Raw genomic sequence first — 20,366 nt, 5'->3', positions numbered from 1 at the left:
CTTAAGCACCAAGAGACTTGAAAAATCCGCACTGATCGCTAATTACCAATCTAAACATTCTCTGATTGTGACCAAACTTTGCAAGCATGTGGGGGTGGGTCCCCCCCACATGTTTGCAAAGTTTGGTCCCCATTGGAGCATGTTTGGGTGGAAGGCCCGGACTTTCCATGGCCTCTTAAGCACCAAGAGACTTGAAAAATCCACACTGGGCGCTAATTACAAATCCAAACATGCTTCGATTGTGATCAAACTTTGCAAACATATGGGGGTTGGCCCCTCCCACATGCTTGCAAAGTTTGGTTCCCATCGGAGCATGTTTAGGTACGATGGTATGGGGAAGGCCCGGATTTTCCATGGCCTCTTGAGACTTGAAAAATCCGCACTAGCCCCCAATCTAAACATACTCCAATTGTGACTAACCTTTGCAAGCATGTTGGGTGGGTCCCCCCCCACATGTTTGCAAAGTTTGGTCTCCATCGGAGCATGTTTGGGTATGATGGTATGGGGAAGGCCCGGATTTTCCATGGCCTCTTAAGCACTGCAAAGACTTGAAAAATCCGCACTGGCCACTAATTACCAATCTAAACATTCTGTGATTGTGACCAAACTTTGCAAGCATGTGGGGGTGGGTTCCCCTACATGTTTGCAGAGTTTGGTCCCCATTGGAGCATGTTTGGGTACGATGGTATGGGGAAGGCCTGGATTTTCCATGGCCTCTTAAGCACTGTAGAGACTTGAAAAATCCGCACTCGCCCGCTAATGACCAATCCAAGCATGCTTCGATTGTTACCAAACTTTGCAAACATGTGGGAGCCCTCATGCTTGCAAAGTTTGGTTCCCATCGGAGCATGTTTGGGTATGATGATATGGGGAAGGCCCGGATTTTCCATGGCCTCTTAAGCACCAAGAGACTTGAAAAATCCACACTGGCCGTCAATCTAAACATACTCCAATTGTGACCAAACTTTGCAAGCATGTGGGGTGGGTCCCGCTCGCATGTTTGCAAGGTTTGGTCCCCATCGGAGCATGTGGGTATGATGGTATGGTGACCAAACTTTGCAAACATGTGGGTCCCCCCCCACATGTTTGCAAAGTTTGGTCCCCATCGGAGCATGTTTGGGTATGATGGTATGGGGAAGGCCCGGATTTTCCATGGCCTCTTAAGCACTGCAGAGACTTGAAAAATCTACACTAGGCACTAATTACCAATCTAAACATACTCCGATTGTGACCAAACTTTGCAAGCATGTGGGGGTGGGTCCCCCCCACATGTTTGCAAAGTTTGGTCCCCGATCGGAGCATGTTTGGGTACGATGGTATGGGGAAGGCCCAGATTTTCCATGGCCTCTTAAGCACCAAGAGACTTGAAAAATCCGCACTGGCTGCTAAATGACCAATCCAAACATGGTTTGATTGTGACTAAACTTTGCAAACATGTGGGAGTGGGCCCCTCCCACATGCTTGCAAAGTTTGGTTCCCATCGGAGCATGTTTGGGTACGATGGTATGGGGAAGGCTGGGATTTTCCAGGGCCTCTCAAGCACCAAGAGACTTGAAAAATCCACAGTGGCCGCTAATTACCAATCTAAACATACTCTGATTGTGACAAAACTTTGCAAGAATGTGGGGGTGGGTCCCCCCCACATGTTTGCAAAGTTTGGTCCCCATCGGAGCATGTTTGGGTACGATGGTATGGGGAAGGCCCGGATTTTCCATGGCCTCTTAAGCACCAAGAGACTTGAAAAATCCACACTGGGCACTAATTACCATTCCAAACATGCTTCGATTGTGACCAAACTTTGCAAACATATGGGAGTGGGCCCCTCCCACATGCTTGCAAAGTTTGGTTACCATCGGAGCATGTTTGGGTACGATGGTATGGGGAAGGCCTAGATTTTCCATGGCCTCTTAAGCACCAAGAGACTTGAAAAATTTGCACTGGCCGCCAATCTAAAGTGACCAAACTTTGCAACAATCATGTGGGGTGGGTCCCCCCCACATGTTTGCAAAGTTTGGTCTCCATCGATGCATGTTTGGGTATGATGGTATGGGGAAGGCCCGGATTTTCCATGGCCTCTTAAGCACTGCAGAGACTTGAAAAATCCGCACTGGGCGCTAATTACCAATCTAAACATACTCCAATTGTGACCAAACTTTGCAAACATGTGGTGGTCCCCCCCACATGTTTACAAAGTTTGGTCCCCATCAGAGCATGTTTGGGTACGATGGTATGGGGAAGGCCCGGATTTTCCATGGCCTCTTAAGCACCAAGAGACTTGAAAAATCTGAACTGGCCGCTAATGACCAATCCAGACATGCTTCGATTATGAGCAAACTTTACAAACATGTGGGAGTGGGCCCGTCCAATATGCTTGAAAAGTTTGGTTCCCATCGGAGCATGTTTGGGTATGATGGTATGGGGAAGTCCCGGATTTTCCATGGCCTCTTAAGCACCAAGAGACTTGAAAAATCTGCACTGGGTGCTAATTACCAATCTAAATATGCTCTGATTATGACCAAACTTTCCAAGCATGTGGGGATGGGTCCCCCCCCACATGTTTGTAAAGTTTGGTCCCCATCGGAGCATGTTTGGGTATGATGGTATGGGGAAGGCCCGGATTTTCCATGGCCTCTTAAGCACCAAGAGACTTAAAAAATCCGCACTGGTCGCCGAATGAGACCAATCCAAACATGCTTCGATTGTGACCAAACTTTGCAAGCATGTGGGGGTGGGTCCCTCCCACATGTTTGCAAAGTTTGGTCCCCGATCCGAGCATGTTTGGGTATGATGGTATGGGGAAGCCTGGATTTTCCATGGCCTCTTAAGCACCAAGAGACTTGAAAAATCTGCACTGAGCACTAATTACCAATCCAAACATGCTTTGATTGTGACCAAACTTTGCAAGCATGTGGGGGTGGGTCCCCCCCACATGTTTGCAAAGTTTGGTCGTCATCGGAGCATGTTTGGGTATGATGGTATGGGGAAGGCCCGGATTTTCCATGACCTCCTAAGCACCAAGAGACTTGAAAAATCTGCACTGGGCGCTAATTACCAATCCAAAAATGCTTCGATTGTGACCAAACTTTGCAAACATGTGGGGGTGGGCCCCTCCCACATGCTTGCAAAGTTTGGTTCCCATCGGAGCATGTTTGTGTACGATGGTATGGGGAAGGCCTAGATTTTCCATGGCCTCTTAAGCACCAATAGACTTGAAAAGTCCGCATTGGCCACTAATTACCAATTCAAACATGCTCTGATTGTGACCAAACTTTGCAACCATGTGGGGGTGGGTCCCACCCACATGCTTGCAAAGTTTGGTCCCCCCATCGGAGCATGTTTGGGTACGATGGTATGGGAAAGGCCTGGATTTTCCATGGTCTCTTAAGCACCAAGAGACTTGAAAAATCCACGTTGGCCGCCAATTACTCCGATTATGACTAAAATTTGCATGCATGTGGGGGTGGGCTCCCTTCACATGTTTGCAAAGTTTGGTTCCCGTCGGGGCATGTTTGGGTACGATGGCATGGAGATTTTCAACAAACAATATGATAGCCAAAGTGTTAAAAAATTTAAAAAAATCAAGAACATCAACTAAAATGTAATGATACTCAATAATGAAAAAACTCATAATGATATAAACATCAAATAAGTACATCAGAATGAAAATGAGCTACCCCAGCTAGTCTGAGGTTAGTCACTGCCCATAAATCTAAGTACAATGTAAGTGAGCTAACCTAGCTAGTCTGAGTTTAGTCACTATCAACGGCAACCCAATCAAAATTGTCATATCTAACTGCCGGTCGACGTGCGTGTCGAGGCTGCTGTGCACGTCGAGGAGGCTGTGCACTCATAATGATATAAACATCAAATAAGTACATCAGAATGAAAATGAGCTACCCCAGCTAGTCTGAGGTTAGTCACTGCCCATAAATCTAAGTACAATGTAAGTGAGCTAACACTATCAACGGCAACCCAATCAAAATCGTCATATCTAACTGCCGATCGACGTGCGCGTCGAGGCTGCTGTGCACGTCGAGGAGGCTATGCCAGCTGCTACTACGGGGGTCGTCGAATGTCTACGGGGAGGTCTGCCTCAAAGGCAGGATCGTGAGCTGGTGTCGGTGTACTCGAGAGCTCACGAGTCCCATAAGTTGCTATAGCCCTCTCCCTCTCTCTACGTCGTGCTAATGTAGTCGTGCTAATGCAAGACGTCTCTGTCTGTAAACCCAAAATCTATAATAAGCAATGGTACATGTTTGCCACTTTGGTCGTGTAAGCTCCTCTGCTGTAAGGACACGCTGCTCATGAGAAGCAGCACTGCTGCTAGCACCATCACCCGAGGTGCCACTAGGACCAGCACCACCCACACACTCGTATGCTGTGATCTGGCTCTCGTGAAGGACTCTCTGGTATGCATCAAACTCATGTGCACTCCACTCAATCTCTGGAGGCACCTCAGGCTCTTGATCTCTATCATCAAAGGCGTCGAGTCCCAAGTCAGTAGTAGCTGAGGTAAAATCAATAGGCTTGCCAATCCTAGCATCTACTTGAACGAGGCCTGGGTGAAGATCATCAATGCCCAAAACTCTGAATGTCGCTAGGTCGATGTGTGCACGGCAAGAGGGACATGCTGAGGAGCGTACTAGCTCCTGGGTGATTGAAGACAAATGGAAAAAATATCCACATCCCAGGGCATATCTACCAGTAGTGTCAATGTCCTCGATACATAGAGCGCAACAGGCATCACGTAGGAATGGTGGTGCATCCTGAGGGAGAGGTCGTCTCGAAAAACCTCTGTAATAAACAGGCCGTGGATATAAAGGCAAGTAAGGCACTTTCACGTCTAAGGATCTGCGGAACTCTCGAACATGCAGCATCAACTGCTCTGCCCTATGCTGGGCAATCCGCTCCATAATCTGGTGATGCCGCGCCTCAGCTCTAGAACTCTCTACCTTGGTCCGAGCCTACGCAAAAAAGTGAAGCATAAAAATAATTGATTAGTCTCTCTCATTAGGTATTACTTAAAGAAATTTATAACTTAGGACCTTAATTAGGTATAACTTAAAGAAATTTATAACTTAGGACCTTAATTATAACTCGTGCCCCAAGCCTACTCAAACAAAGAAGCATCAAGGGAATCAACCATTAACTTGTAATGTTCATCAACGATGGGTGCCTATGTACGTGCTTCAGGAATAAGGATAGTATGATGGAAATCCCATAATATGGTTGCCAAGATCAAACAAAGAGAGGAATGTGATATTTAATCCTTAGGGAAGATTTCTATATTAGCCTCACAAGTTGACGTAATTCTTTCATGCCTCACTAATGAGTAGCTACTTCAACAAGCCGCAACTCAATAAGAGTCCATTTGACTCATTTAATGTACTTCATGATTATCTACTTCTCATAGAGTACTTAAATATGCATAACAGAATAAAAAGCACATGGGAAGAAGTATACAGAAACAAGTCTTACTCAACAACATTTAACAAGAATCTTGCCGCAAACAGGGACTTCATCAAAGGCCAAATTCTTCAAGTGATGAATGTCGTTTCAATGAGTCAGATGAGGAACTGAGAATCATAATATCATTCTAATAAATTTTTCTACATTCCTCAAGATCCTTCCTTCGCTTCTAGATTCCCCACTCAAATAACATGTAACTCTACTTATGATTGCCAAAAACAAAGTGAGCAAAAAATATACCCACTGCCGGCAATAAATAAAAAATGCTCATAAAAATATAAAAATGCAATCACTCACAAAAAACCCCCACCACCCCTACTCGGAGAGTAAGTCGAATTATCGAGCGACTGCATTCGAGCGAGCCTAGAGTTCGAGTGATGCTTTTGAGAAACGTTGTGTAAAACTCTATTTGCAATTGCTTTTTACATATTGTCTTCATATAAACAAAAGCATAGGATGATCATTGGTCCTTTCCATTCTCTCATGGAAGTTTTGAATACGTTTTCAATAAAGCTAAATCTTTAAAATGAACAAAAGCAAGTCATTATGGGATAGACCATGTACTCCATATTCCATGTACTCAATATAGTAATATTCCATGATAGTTCTAGCTTAATATTCCATGTACTCAATATAGTAATATTCCATGATAGTTCTAGCTTAATATTCCATGTACTCAATATTCCAGAAGATTCAAACATCCTTAAAACACCTCAACCATTGTCTTCACACTCGTCATCCACTATTAGACTACGAATGCATGAATGTTCCTTGCTCTGTTGATCATATCGCTTGTCTCTCACCATGGCTCTAGCCATTCCTTCTGCATACGTAGGCAAAACACTACAAGCAAGACAAAATTCAAAGAAGAACAAGTTCATATTGGAAAGCGAGGAATACAATGACTAAGAATATAATAATGTTAAGTCAACCATGTCTCTTATACTGCAATCATCACAAGGAAAATCAATCATCTGGGTTTAGGGAAAAAATATGCCATGACAAGAGCCATTTTTTAATCCACTATAAATAAAGTATGTCACTAGACAATGTACATAGTACTGTAAAATGAAAGTAAAGTGTCTCACTAGTCATCATTGAAGGGATTAGAAGTGGGATTTGCTGAATAATCATCCTTCCCAACCTCTTTGTCATCCCTACTATACGAGTTCTTTTGCCACAACAGATGCCTGCACTAGTGGTAACACATGTGTATCCACTATGAGTGCATCCACATCAAGTGAATAACAAGATCTACCACTAGCCTGACATGACCTCATGATGAGAGGGCATGTGCCGCAACAACCCACCTCCAGGACTAGACCTCTCGGCACACATAGCAAACTTAAAATCATAGAAACAAAACCACATGAGTGCTCTAGTGTTTCCCTAGCACCCTGAAGTTCGATGTGCCTCCGGCATGTAGTGGGTCCACATGTCATCGCTTGCTCGCACACAATGCATCTCAAATAGGGAAAGGCTCTCGGCCATGAATATGGGCAGTGTGACTCCACTGTGACATGCAAACACCAACATAGAAGTAAGAAGCTGCACAAGAGCAGACACTTCATGTAACACTGAAATATTTTCCAATAGAAGCCATTTTCAATAATAGAGATGAAGCGAATGTACATACTGGCATTTTCTCCCCATAATGTTTAACAAAACTATACTCATTCTTGTCATCATGTGGAGGTCTACTAGGACTTTGGCGTACCTCTCGATCCATGTCAAGCAAGGACCTGGCAATGTAGCAGAGTATTTAAGATCATCATATAAACCAAGAAAAGAGGCATAAACTTTTCTATTAGCATATGAATGTCCTACATTACTTGCAATGGGGCAAAGCATGGCAAGCATTATCAAAGAAAATATAATTTATTTTAAAAATATATATTTAGGTTAATAAATATTTATTTTTAATAATAAAATTTGTTAGTTGATAATAGATTTCTTTTTATCTATATGTTTATCTTAATTATCCAATCAATCATGTACTATATAGATAGGAAATCCAATGAGATGTGAAGTGGATAAGCTAATTTTCCTATGTAAACAATTATCTCTAGTACTATTGCATCATGTGTATCTTAATTATCCAATCAATCATGTACTATATCGATAGGAAATCCAATGAGATGCGAAGTGGAAAAGCTAATTTTCCTATGTAAACATATATCTCTAGTACTATCGTATCCTTGAGCCCTCATAGTTTTAGGCTTTTAGTGTCCTTGAGAATGGTTTCTCTCAGTCGTAGGATAAAAAAATGTTATGACATGTTTTTTTGTGCTTCATTCAAATGATATCTCTACAACCCCAGAAAGATAGGAGTGCATCTGTGAGAGTATAGAAGTGATCTTGTACAGGTCGGGTTGTGCTTGTTTATTGTTTTGTGATCTGACTTTATTAGCTTGAGATAGAGATTTGCATTTTTCATACATTGCTGCACATCATTTTCCTACGGTACAAATATAACATGGTTGTCAGTGTGCTAGTAGTGATGATACGAGTCTTTTCTATATGCTTGGGAAATAATGACATTAGCATATTCTTTCTCTTCTTACTCAATTTGGGATGCCATTTGCACTTGCAAGAAGAAATTGATGAAGGGATGTAGAAGTTGAGGATGGTAATTGGTATACCCATTGATGGTGGGAAAGTGGCAACCTCATGTAGAGTAGGACTTTGGCACTTGGAATCCTTTTAATGGATGCATGTGATGATGGATTTCAGTGGAAAGAAGGAACAAAAACACTTGGCATTTATGTTGGGGAGCCTTGAGACACCGGCTAAAAGTATTTGACGAGGATATATATTCATATTGCGCTGTGGGGGTTGTTAAGCTTCAAGGCCCAATGTTCACCTATGCTAGTAAGAACTAATGATGGTGTAACCTATTGAGGGGGTCAATATATGACAAAGGTTATTTTGGGAATTAATCTTTATTCAAGTAAAGTGAACAAAAAATAATATTTACACTTGGAGCATCGTGCTGGGCAGCAGTGAGGTGTGTCAACCCATGCATATTCCAGATTTGTATAGGTGGCCATTGGGGAACCTCGATTGCGAATGGAAATCAAAGAATTGTTCGAGCTGTGGCCAAAATATCATGGTACTGGAAGGAGAGGGAAGCAAGGTTGAAATAGTAAGCTGAATAAGCTAGAAATAGCATTATGTGGAAGCCAACTTGAAGACCTATAAAAGGAGGTAAGGGGTTCTTGGTTTGTAGAAGGCTAGCCATACACGCCGAAATGCTACCGCCACTTTGATTGAAAGAAAAAAGAGAGCCTAGCTCTGATAATATTGTACTTGGTAGTTGATATTGGTGGTGACTATACTCTTTCTTATCTTAGCCGTGGAACCTCTCAAGTCATCGTTCTCCTACTTTGCTGAGGCAGTGCTGAGAGAAGAAAGAGTGCAAAAGTGATGGGTGTTCGTGTTGACCCAATCAGAAGAAGTCTAAGGCAGGACAAGAAAGCAGAAAACTATAGGAGCCTACAATAGTATTAGATGTGGAGTTCTAACACTATCTTAAGTTGGGAAAAGAAGGTGTGTAAAAGGGTGAGAACGTGGTTGTGAGCATCAAACGGGCATCAAGGAGGCAAAGCAACCTTTTCAGATCTTTGTTGGGTATCTCAACCATCTTTAGAAGGCCTATTCAATGAAAATTGAAAAGAAGTGGTGTTGCTATCATGGTTTTAATAGTGTGTTGATTTGAGAGAGGGGACACTTCTTTTGTCTATATTCTATCATAGAACCCAACATACTTGTGAGAGAAGTAATATGCTAACTTTGTTAGAATAAGGGCAAGTCAACAAGTTTGATCTCAAGCTTTGTGTTAGTTTTTCTTACAATTGTGAATATTATGTGGTGTTGTCTTGTCATCATTTCTTTTTGAGGGAGTGTGTGAAGTGTGGAATCGATATACCACAATCATTGTATAACTCTTTGATCACTTTGTAAAATCATTGTACCCTTGTAAAGTGAGTGAGGCAGAGGGGAAGTGAGTTGGTTTTTTTTTGGAATTTTGGCATGTGTTGTCCCCAAGTTAGAGTGAGTTCAAAAAGGTTCTACTTTGATTGTATGGTTTGGGAGGGTTTGAGATTGATTAGAAGGCAATACAAAAACTACATACTTCATGTTTTTCCTCGTGCTAGTTTATTTGGAGATCAAGATGACTACCATGATTTTGTCCTTGGTTCTTCAACCATATGTTGGAAATATTATTTGTATTGGGCTCACTATGGAGGTGTTTAGCACTTTGAGAACTGAATTTTGTACTGTTGAAGCTCCCAGAATGGATGGGAAACCTTCATCTATCCCCACATCTACTTAAGGAGATGCTACACGCTGAGTTCTATGAAGAATATGATCTCAATTGATCCAATTGTAATCATTAGTGTGACTTGTTAGATGTAACTTTGAAATATAAATAATGTCAACTTCAGCTTAACTAGTTTGCTTTCAGTGTTGTACCAAATGCAAGGGAAAACTCTCTTGCTTTCTCCCATTAGGACAAGGTTTTAATTGTATATTTATTATTGAATGTCAAAGGAAGTTGTTTTCAGATTGAGGAAAGAGAGAATCGTGCTGATGTGTGTTGATGGTAGTCTAGTGTGGTTCCACTTGTGGTTTAGTGTAGCTTGGCTAGCTATAGAGGCTAGGTGCATTTGAAGCATTTGGGTGGTCCCTCTACTTATTGCAAAGCTCATACAACTCACAACAAGCTGATTAATAGAGGATTAATAGAGCTATTAATTGTGATTGGCAAAATAGATCCACTAATTACTTAATTACTCACTCATTTGGTCAAAATTAGTGAAATTGAGCCTATACAGAGCTAGAGCAACATGATACAAGGCCAGAGGCTGCATGGGCCCAAAATTTGGATGATATTTGAGTGATTTGGAAGAGTATTAGTGCCGGTATATGAATGTGAACAAGTTTGGGTCAAAACAATGAGGTATTTTTGGCATGTATGTGGGACTTGGTGACATCGGATGATGTTTATATGCAACATGGAGCACATATGAATGCACATTCATTTGGTATAGAATTGATTGGATCATTTCTTGATGATTTAGTACATTAAAAAGTTCAATATTATGTAGCATTATAAGCTATATTGGATTGGTTGGGGTAGTGGGATATACGTGAACAAATGGATGTAAAGCATCAAGGTCGAGCTCGTGTGGATGAATTGAAGTGTTTGGAAAATTGTCAGAGTTGTGTTTGAGTTGAGCAAGGCTCATTTGTAGAAACAACGTCCAGATCTGGAAGTATCACATGAAAAACTTTCTAAAAGGCAAAGGACTTTGGAATTTGGTGACAGGTGAGGAGACAGAGCCAAGGGTTCCACCAGTAATGCAACTTCAAACTCAGCTTACACCATATAGAAACTAGACAGAGAGGGTATTCAAAGTGCTATAGTATTTCTCGATTTGTGTGGGCAGATGGGATGTTATGCCATATTTAGGATACATATAATCCCAAGGATGCATGGGATACATTGGTGAAGTTGTATGATACAACTACTCAACCAAAGAAGATGCAGTTAAAGCAAAAGATACAGAGTGTGACTCGAAACAATAGGAACATAAATAAATATGTGCAAGAGATTAAAGGATGTGCATCTATTGGTGCCCCTATGGAAGATTATGATTTGGGTGCCATTACAATGAATGATTTGGGCAAAGACTACAAGGCATTTGAACAGAATATGCATGGCATTGAGTGTCATTATTATGGTAAACTTGGACATATGGCTAGAGATTGCTACAAAACATAAAATGATATTCACGGGGTAGAGTCTAACATCGTAATTATGCATCATCTAGCAATGAAAGACATACGTATCATTTTCTTTCCACATGAAGCATGTGATGGGTACTATGATGTTACCGATTGCTAACAAAACGTAAAATGATATTCATGGGGTAGAGTCTAACATGGTAATTATGCATCATCTAGCAATGAAAGACATACATATCATTTTCTTTCCATGAAGCATGTGATGGGTACTATGATGTTGCCAAAGAGAGTGATGAAATATGCTCGAAACAGGGTATATGGATTCAGGTGCATCAAAACAGATAACATGTCATGGAGAGTGGCTTGATAACATGAATGCCTACACAAACTCAGGGTTATGTTTCTACTATAGGTGATGATACTCAGCATCCTTGAAAAGATGCAAGGGAGGAGAGAACTTGAGCTCTTGCAAGCACACACACACTCACAAAACCCTAAAAGAGAACAAACAAGGCGAGAGGCTGAAAATCTTCTTCATCTTCACACAACACTCAACACACCATATACAAAGATAAGAGTACACACTATGAAAAGGTACTCAACCAAATACATACTAGGGTTCTCTATAGTGTGAATCCAACTAAATGAGTTGGCGTTATAACTATGCCAATCTCTAGAATGGCTATCACACAGCCTGTCATCCCACTGGCTGCATATCATCCATGATCTCACCACCCATGCCAGTGGTGTAAGTGTGGGGCCTATCCCCTCGGCGGATCATCTCAGTGTCCACCGCCTCACTAGATGAGTCCGATATCTCAACACTCCCCCTCGAGCTCAACTCCATCTCATGTACACCAAGCGAAGCCCTGAATCTACGGAGCTTCTCTGTACCCAATGCTTTGGTGAAGATGTCAGCGACCTGATCCTGTGTGCTGACATAAACAAGGTCAATGTCTGCTCTGCCAAAACCTTCTCTCTGCACAGCTCAAATCTGGCCTGGTGATCGTCATGTAGATCAAGCTTCCTACTATGTGCCTATACATAGTAGGATCCTCCAAAATCTCTCCTGAATCTGCACTCAACTTGCCATTCTGATCCAATTGCATTGAGATAGGTTTACAGCCTGTCATACCATACTTGGACAACATGTCCAAGCCGCCATACTATCTCTGCAGTAATCCAATACCATGTGGTGACCTAATCACCTCTATCCATAACTTTCTCCCAAAACACATTTCCAATAGCCTCATCAATGCATGTGGGCTCTACAACATGTACAACTTTTGCCATGTATGCATAGTGATGTGCCACATAACCAAACCTCTGCACAGGATTCTTCACTCTCCCAGATCTTCGCAGCTTTGCATTCATGGCTTATATAGCCTTCTTTACACCAGGTGTTCTCATAGACTTTCTCTTTGCCTTTATGTGATGTATTAATCACGTTTGCAGGATGACTGGTATTATGATGCAGCCTGCCACTCCATGGTCTATCAACTAAACCACTAGATGAGGACTCTCCTGGTCCTCATCTAGTGGTCTATCAACTAAACCACTAGATGAGGACTCTCCTGGTCCACTCAAAGACTGTGATTGCTGACTTGCATTCTGTGCAACCACATTTCCACTCACATCAGTCCCAATAGCTTCTTTTTCAGCAGCATACCAGCTACTTATCTCATCAAAAACAACATCCCTACTTACCCTCAACTCACATGTAGTAGCAGGGTTATAACACCTGTATCCCTTTTGCTGAAGGGAATACCCAATAAACACACATTTTTTCAGATTTTGGATCCAACTTAGTTCTCAGCTCATTTGCTGGCACATGCACATATGCAATGCATCCAAAGACTTTCAGATGAGACAAAGCAGGTTTTTTGCCAGTAAACCTCTCCTCTGGAGTTACATCATGTATGGCTGCAGTTGGAGTCCTGTTCATGATGTAAACTGTTGTAGAAATAGCCTCAGTCTAATAGCTATGCGGCATATTCTTCTCTCCCATCAATGCTCGCACAATCTCAGCAATGTGCCTATTTTTTCGCTCAGCAACTCCATTTTTCTACGGAGTGTATCTACATGTAAATTGTCTCTAAACATTTTCCGCTCAAAAATTCAGAGAACTCATTGGAGAAGTACTCTCCCCCTCCATCTGACCTTAGGCACTTTAGATGTTTCCTTGTTTACTTTTCAACCATAACTCTGAAATTCTGAAAATGAGTGAACACCTCACTCTTCTCCTTCATGAAGTATACCCACACTTTTCTTGTGTGGTCATCAATAAATGTCACATAATACCTGCAGCCTCCCATAGACATGGTCTTTGTAGGACCCCATACATCTGAATGCACAACATCTAGTGCATGTCTGCTCACATTTCTGTCACGTGGAAATACATGCTTTGTTTGCTTTCCAAATTGGCATGCTTCACATATTTTCTGCATACCTTCAACTTTAAACTTTGGCAGCCCTGTCACAATTCCTTTAGTCTCTGCACATTCACATGTCCAATTCTTTTATGCCAAATGTCTATGTCTACAACAATTCCTGAACCATTTGCAAACATCGCAGCACTCACTTCAGGCATGTTTACATTCTCAATGTAAACATTTTGCCCACTCTGTTGCCTTTTGCAACCAACCTGCACTTGTCTTTAAAGTCTTCAACATAACAACTATCAGGGTTAAACCGAACCTGCAAACCCTGCTCAATCATCTAGTCAACTGAAACCAGATTCTTTGTTATGTTCGGAACATGAAGTACATCTGCAAGGTACTTCACTTTGTCATCTTGCATAGACAATGGCACATCTCCACCAACATGGGCAATTGGATGAGCAATGTCATCCTCTGTTTCCACAAAACCTGGTCTTTCAAGGTTTTTCATCTCCTTGAACCACTCCCCATGACTTGTCATGTGGTTCAAAGCACCTGAATCAACGTACCATACATCATCTTTATGTGGGTGCTGCTTCAACATTTTCAGACATGGCACGACATGCTGCATAACAAACAACCTTTCATTATCCTCATTGTTTATGCTCGAGGATGCATAGTTGTTTTGCTGCAATTTTCCATTTTGCATGTAAGCCTGCTTCTTATAACAATCTGCTTGCACATGTCCAGGCTTACCACAATAAAAGCATCCACGTAAGCTCTTCTCTTCTATAATCAACATAGACACCAAATCTGTGAAATTGGGAATGTTTTCCCGAGTCGTCTGAATAGACGTCTTGAACGCCTTGTATTGTGGCCCGAGACCACGTAGACAGACTTCCACCTTATCATCATCATCTACTGAAACGCCAATAGATGCAAGGGATTCCACAATACCCTTGATCTTCAATGCATAGTCATTCACAGACATACTCTTTTTCTCCATACTTTTTCTCCATAGTATGAAGTTCATTGTTCAACTGTATCTTTCGTGCCTTGGTATCCGTTTCATAGAATTTTACCAAGGTGTCCCATGCCTCCTTGGGGGACTTGGCATCCTGTATGTGCCCAATCATGGTGTCCTATATACTGATAGAGAGCCAATACATAACTGTTCTAGCTCCTTGGTTCCAATCCTTGAACTCTTTCACATCTGCAGAGCAGTCGGATTGATCTCCGGTATCTCCGGTGCCTCTTCATGCTCACCTTCTATGTAGTCCCAGCAGTAATCCTTTCCCATCAGGAAATTTGTCAACCTGAACCTCCAAGCATGGAAGTTGTTCTTGTCAAGCTTCTCAATAATAACAATCTGGTTTATGCCATCATTTGACATCTTGCCAGACACGCAGATTTACCAGAAACAACACTCTGGTTTGTCCTACACAAACTATTGTATTTTCCACAGCGGTACTGTATTACACTCAAATGTCACAACCGGTGACCTCAATGTGCATACATACACCCAATGGCAACTATTTTACCTCCTTGTAGCACACACAATGTCTGCACAACCAATCTGTCTTCCTGCAGTTCTTAAAACAGAGTTCTGCATAGAATTGATGACTTACCCGTAGTGCTCGAAATCGCCTACTTTTCCAAAAAATGGAGGTCCTAATGCGCCCGAAACGTGTTTTCGGCCCAAAAAATATTGTCCAATAGGACATCCGAGAGTACAGTATAGTTGCCCTCCTATAGCTTTACTCCCTCGAAGAAAGCTCCTCAATCAGAGATCGTTTGCCGGTGCCTCCCGTAGAGCTCCGGACAAGGGTGTAGTCGTCGCCAACACAAATAGAGAAGAGTAGATGAAGCTCTTACCCTCATACCGCTTCCTGTGCTTCTCTTGCTTGTAGCTTAGCCCTTAGCATGAACCAAGCTCTGATACCATGAAAAGATGCAGGAGAGGAGAGAGCTTGAGCTCTTGTAAGCACACACACACACTCACAAAACCCTAAAAGAGAACACACAAGGTGAGAGGCTGAAAATCTTCTTCATCTTCACACAACACTCAACACACCATATACGAAGATAAGAGTACACACTATGAAAAGGTACTCAACCAAATACATACTAGGGTTCTCTATAGTGTGAACCCAACTAAATGAGTTGGTGCTATGACTATGCCAGTCTCTTGAATGGCTGTCACATAGTCTGTCATCCCACTGGCCGCATATCACCCATGATCTCACCAACCATGCCAGTGGTGTAAGTGTGGGGCCTATCCCCCAAGCGGGTCATCAATGTCCACTGCCTTACTAGATGAGCTCGATATCTCAACAATCCTATTACACATGTTGGTAGTGTACCATTGAGGATGCATGATGATAGAGTTAAAACTATGTCTAAGGGGTTGTATGTGCCATCTATTATTACAAAGAGTTCAGCATTAGTTGGACAAATGGTAGAATAAGGGTTACAGGTGAGATTTAATGAGCATGGATATTTTGCTGATGAGGACTTTAAGCATGGCTGCAAATTGATTGCCAAAGGTAAAAATAAGGGATATTGTGTAAGTTAAATGCAAGTATACTAGAGTTGAAGTCAGCCATGTTTTCTCATAATCATGGGATAGTGCCAGACATTAATATTTGGCACAAAAGGATTAGCCACGTGAACATACAAAAGCTCAAATCTATGCAAACAAAGGGCATTGTTGGTGCTCTACCAAAATCAAATATGATTGGAGTACACATGTTTGTGATGCATGCTAATTTAGGAAACAAGCAAGGTTGCCATTTCCCTAGGATAGTCAAATGAGTAGAAGAGAACTCGAGGTTGTGCATAAAGACATTTCGGGTCCCACTCAAACCTAATCAATAAATGGGAGTAGGTATTACATCACATTTATTGATGATTTTAGCAGGATGACATGGAATTATTTTTTGAAAGAGAAGAGTGACGAATTGGGCAAGTTCAAAGAATTAAAAGCAAGCAATATGGTCATTGGATTAAATGTTTGAGGACAGACAATGGTGGTGAGTATATCTCACATACATTTGGGAGAGAGCATGGTATTAGGTGGAAGCTCACATACATGTATAATCCTCATCAAAATGGGGTGAGAGAAATAATCAAGTAATAGGTGAAGTGGTAAGAGCATTGATGAATGAGAAGAGTATGCCTTTGTATTATTGGGCAAAAGCATGTGCTATAGTGGTGTAGATCTTGAATAACACACCTGAAGTTGCCATACATGAGACTAATCTTGAGATGAGGATGATAGGTTTTAGGCTGGACATTTGCCATAGCAAGGTTTCTGGAAGTATTTCTTATATACATGTGCTGGATGAGAAGAGACCGAAGGCTGAGAAGTGTATATTCATTGATTATGCACAAGATAGAAAGGCTTACAAATGTTACAATATGGACACTGGATAGGTTGGCAAGTTGGTAGAAAAAAAAGATGATGTTATGGTTGATGATGTAGATGTAGATGTGCATGTGAACTTGCTAACCAAAACAAAGTTCTACTACATTGTCTGGGCCAAGTGAAACATCTAGTGAAAATGATAATGTAAGTCCATGGTTAGGAAGGTTGAGACATGGCAGTGTGAGCACAAGTGGAAGTGTTGTTGAAAAAGGAAAAAAGAAGGTTGAAGGAATTGGCATAACATGTTATGAGTCATCTAGCTCGGAAAGTCTAGATGAAGAACATGGCATCCTAGTCTTATGTACTCCAAGTGTAAGGCAAGAGAGATATGTTCCTCCGCATGCTAGAGCATAGGGTGTACAAAATGATCCACAAGTTTTGAAAAGGTCACAAAGGAGAGATTGACATATGAAGGGTATGTAATGCATTATGCATACATGACATCAATGGTGAAGCATGTGAAACTATCATGTTTTGGAGAAGCTATTGGAAAGCATGTATGGGAGAAAGCAATGGATGTCTTGGTACATAATGATATATGGGATTTGGTTACATTACCAAGTGAAAAGAATGTCATTGGTCGCAAATGGGTGTAAAAAGTGAAATCTAAGTTGGATGGATCAATAGAAAGGCACAAAAAGCAAGGTTGATTACAAAAGGATGTGCAGAGACACATGGTTTGGATTATGATGAAACATTTAGCCCCATTGCTAAGATGGGAATAGTGAGATTTGTGATTGCATTGGCTACATCAAAAGGTTGGGAAATGCATTAAATGGATGTAAAGAATGCATTTCTAAATGGTGAATTGCAAGAAGAGGTGTTTATGGAGTAGCTAAAAGGTTATGTGCGTCCCGATTATCCCACACATGTATGTAAGTTGAAGAAGGCTGTATGGGCTAAAGCAAGCACCACGTGCTACAAGATAAGTAGAAATCTCATAAGCATTGGTTTTCATGTGGGAACATCGACTTCATTGCTATAAGCAAAAAGGACAGTAAATGGTATTGTGGTGATTTGTCATCTATGTAGATGACTCTAATGATTCAAGCAAGGATATTGCTAATGTGAAAGCTTCATTGTGTGGTGAATTTGACATGAAAGACTTGGGAGAATTGAGATACTTCCTTGGCATTGAAGTGGTGAAAAAGACAAAGAAAGACATTTGGTTGGTTTAAAGGCAATATGCATTGAATATGGTAGCAAAATATAGCATGACAGGTTGTAAGCCAATGAGCACACCATTGGAGAAAAATGTAAAGCTAAGGAATAATTATGGTGAGAGATTGAGGATGTGACAATGCATATAAATGTGGTTGGTAGTTTGATATACATGACTCTGGTCCTATGCACAAACTGACTCATGCAAAATAGCCTTTTGTATTCCTAATCGTAGAAAGTATTTTTTTGAGCTCATTTTTTTCTATTTTAAAAAACCATGAATCTTTTATATTTGGATGGATCTAGATATGATGAGGCCAAAACATTTTGCATATCAAATTTGCCTAAGAGTTGTTGTTGCTTATGGGGTTACACCTATCAATCATTAGGTGCTGATTCCTTGAATAAAAGGAAGACATCAGTTTCAATGTTTTAAGATATTGCTAATTTGTGTCCAACTTGGCTTACAAAATGTTATGTGAGACCTTTTGAAGTTAATAATATTTTATTTTCTTTGAAGTGAGGTTTGTCATATTTATTTAGGAGTGATATGCTTATTAAAGACACATTGTTAAAAAAGTCATTTTTTGAGCTTGCATAATGTTGTTTACAAGCTTTGCTTTTCTACTTACTTTTGGGCAGTATATCTTTTGTGATGAACTTATCTTGTCTATCTAAACCTTTATTGTGTTTATGTGTGTGTGAGCATGATATCTTCTATTCTTAACTTCTTTGTAGGTGGGGGAGTTATCCTTGATGAGTTAGCTTCTTGCTTGTTGTGTTGGTATTTGGCTAGCGTCTCCATGGACTCTCGCAACTAGTGGATGGCTTTAAGACTGTTAACCTATGACGGACATTGAGACGTACTACGTTTTACGTCATGTAATTAATTTAAGTATTCTGAGTCATGGGCCGGGCTTGTCGGCACCACATGTAAAGGATAAAGGGATTGGGTGATCGCCGATGAGAGGTGCACCTTAAATATCAGCAGGATAAGGGTTAGGATCGGCCGGCCATGTGTGGGCACCCATGTGTGAACGGCTAGGTTTCATATAAGAGTCAAATGTAACCTTAAAACTCTCATTCTCAATGTGTTGAATACAAAGTGTGCTCTTGTCTTATCTTCTCGGTCCCCTTCTCCTACGTGTGTGTGCGAGAGAGAGAGAGAGAGAGAGAGAGAGAGAGAGAGAGAGAGAGAGAGAGAGAGAGAGAGAGAGAGAGAGAGAGAGAGAGAGAGAGAGAGAGCAATCGAGCACTGTGTGGCGGCACGGCGGTGGCGAGGCGTTAGAGCGGCGACGGCGGCTCCTTCTTCACTGCGACGCGAGAATCCTTTACGACGGCAGTTTGAGCGGTGAGTGACACACCTTTGCTTCCTCTTTGAGCTTACTAGTTTCTGGTTGTATGCTTGCAGCCATTTGTGGCTTGCATACGGTGTTCGGCAAGTCCCCAGCTCCGACTCGTGCGATAAAAGCGTACATTTTTGGCGCTGCTATGCCGGGGAAATGCCCTGCACCAAGCTCCAGTTTGCAGCTCGGGCTTCTGCATGAAGTGAAATTTGTACTGTAGGAAAGGCATAGAGAGGTGTGAATGTGTGTATGGTGTTGGCATTTTTGTTTTCTGCAATTCGTTTTTAGCGATTCTGTTCTACCTGGTTATATCTCTGGTCTGTGCGCAGTGTGTGCGCGTTCTATTTTCTGCACGCTGCTGTGTGCATGTACGCAAACACGGACGAGGCTTTTTGCCCTCGCAGTTCCACTTGGCGGCGCGTGTGGGAGCAGCAAGGTGCTGCAGCCAAGCCCAAACCCTAGAAAACAAACCCTAGAAAACTTTAAAAAAATAAAAAAATAAAAAATAAAAAATAAAAACAAACCCTAGAAAACATTTATAAAAAAAGAGAGAGAAAGAGAAAAAAAAAACAAAAAACGAAACCCGTGTGGAGAGGAAAGAAATTTTTTATTTGGAGAAAAAAATTTTGAAAAGAAAAAACCCCCCCCGACCTCGACCTCAGTCTTGGTCTTTTGATATATATATATAGGAGAGTGAACCTCCATAGCTTTCTTTCAAGTGAAAGCTTAAGGGAAGTGGAGCTCTATATGTAGTCCACCCCCCAAGGAGTGGAGTGAGCATGTGGGATAAAGCCTTCACCCTTGTTGAAATCATGGTGGATCATAAGAAATTAG

The sequence above is a fragment of the Cibotium barometz genome, chromosome 52 (assembly GCF_041138505.1).
Source record: "Cibotium barometz isolate CiBa-2024 chromosome 52, ASM4113850v1, whole genome shotgun sequence".
Lineage (NCBI taxonomy): Eukaryota > Viridiplantae > Streptophyta > Polypodiopsida > Cyatheales > Cibotiaceae > Cibotium > Cibotium barometz.
This window is presented reverse-complemented; position numbering follows the sequence as displayed.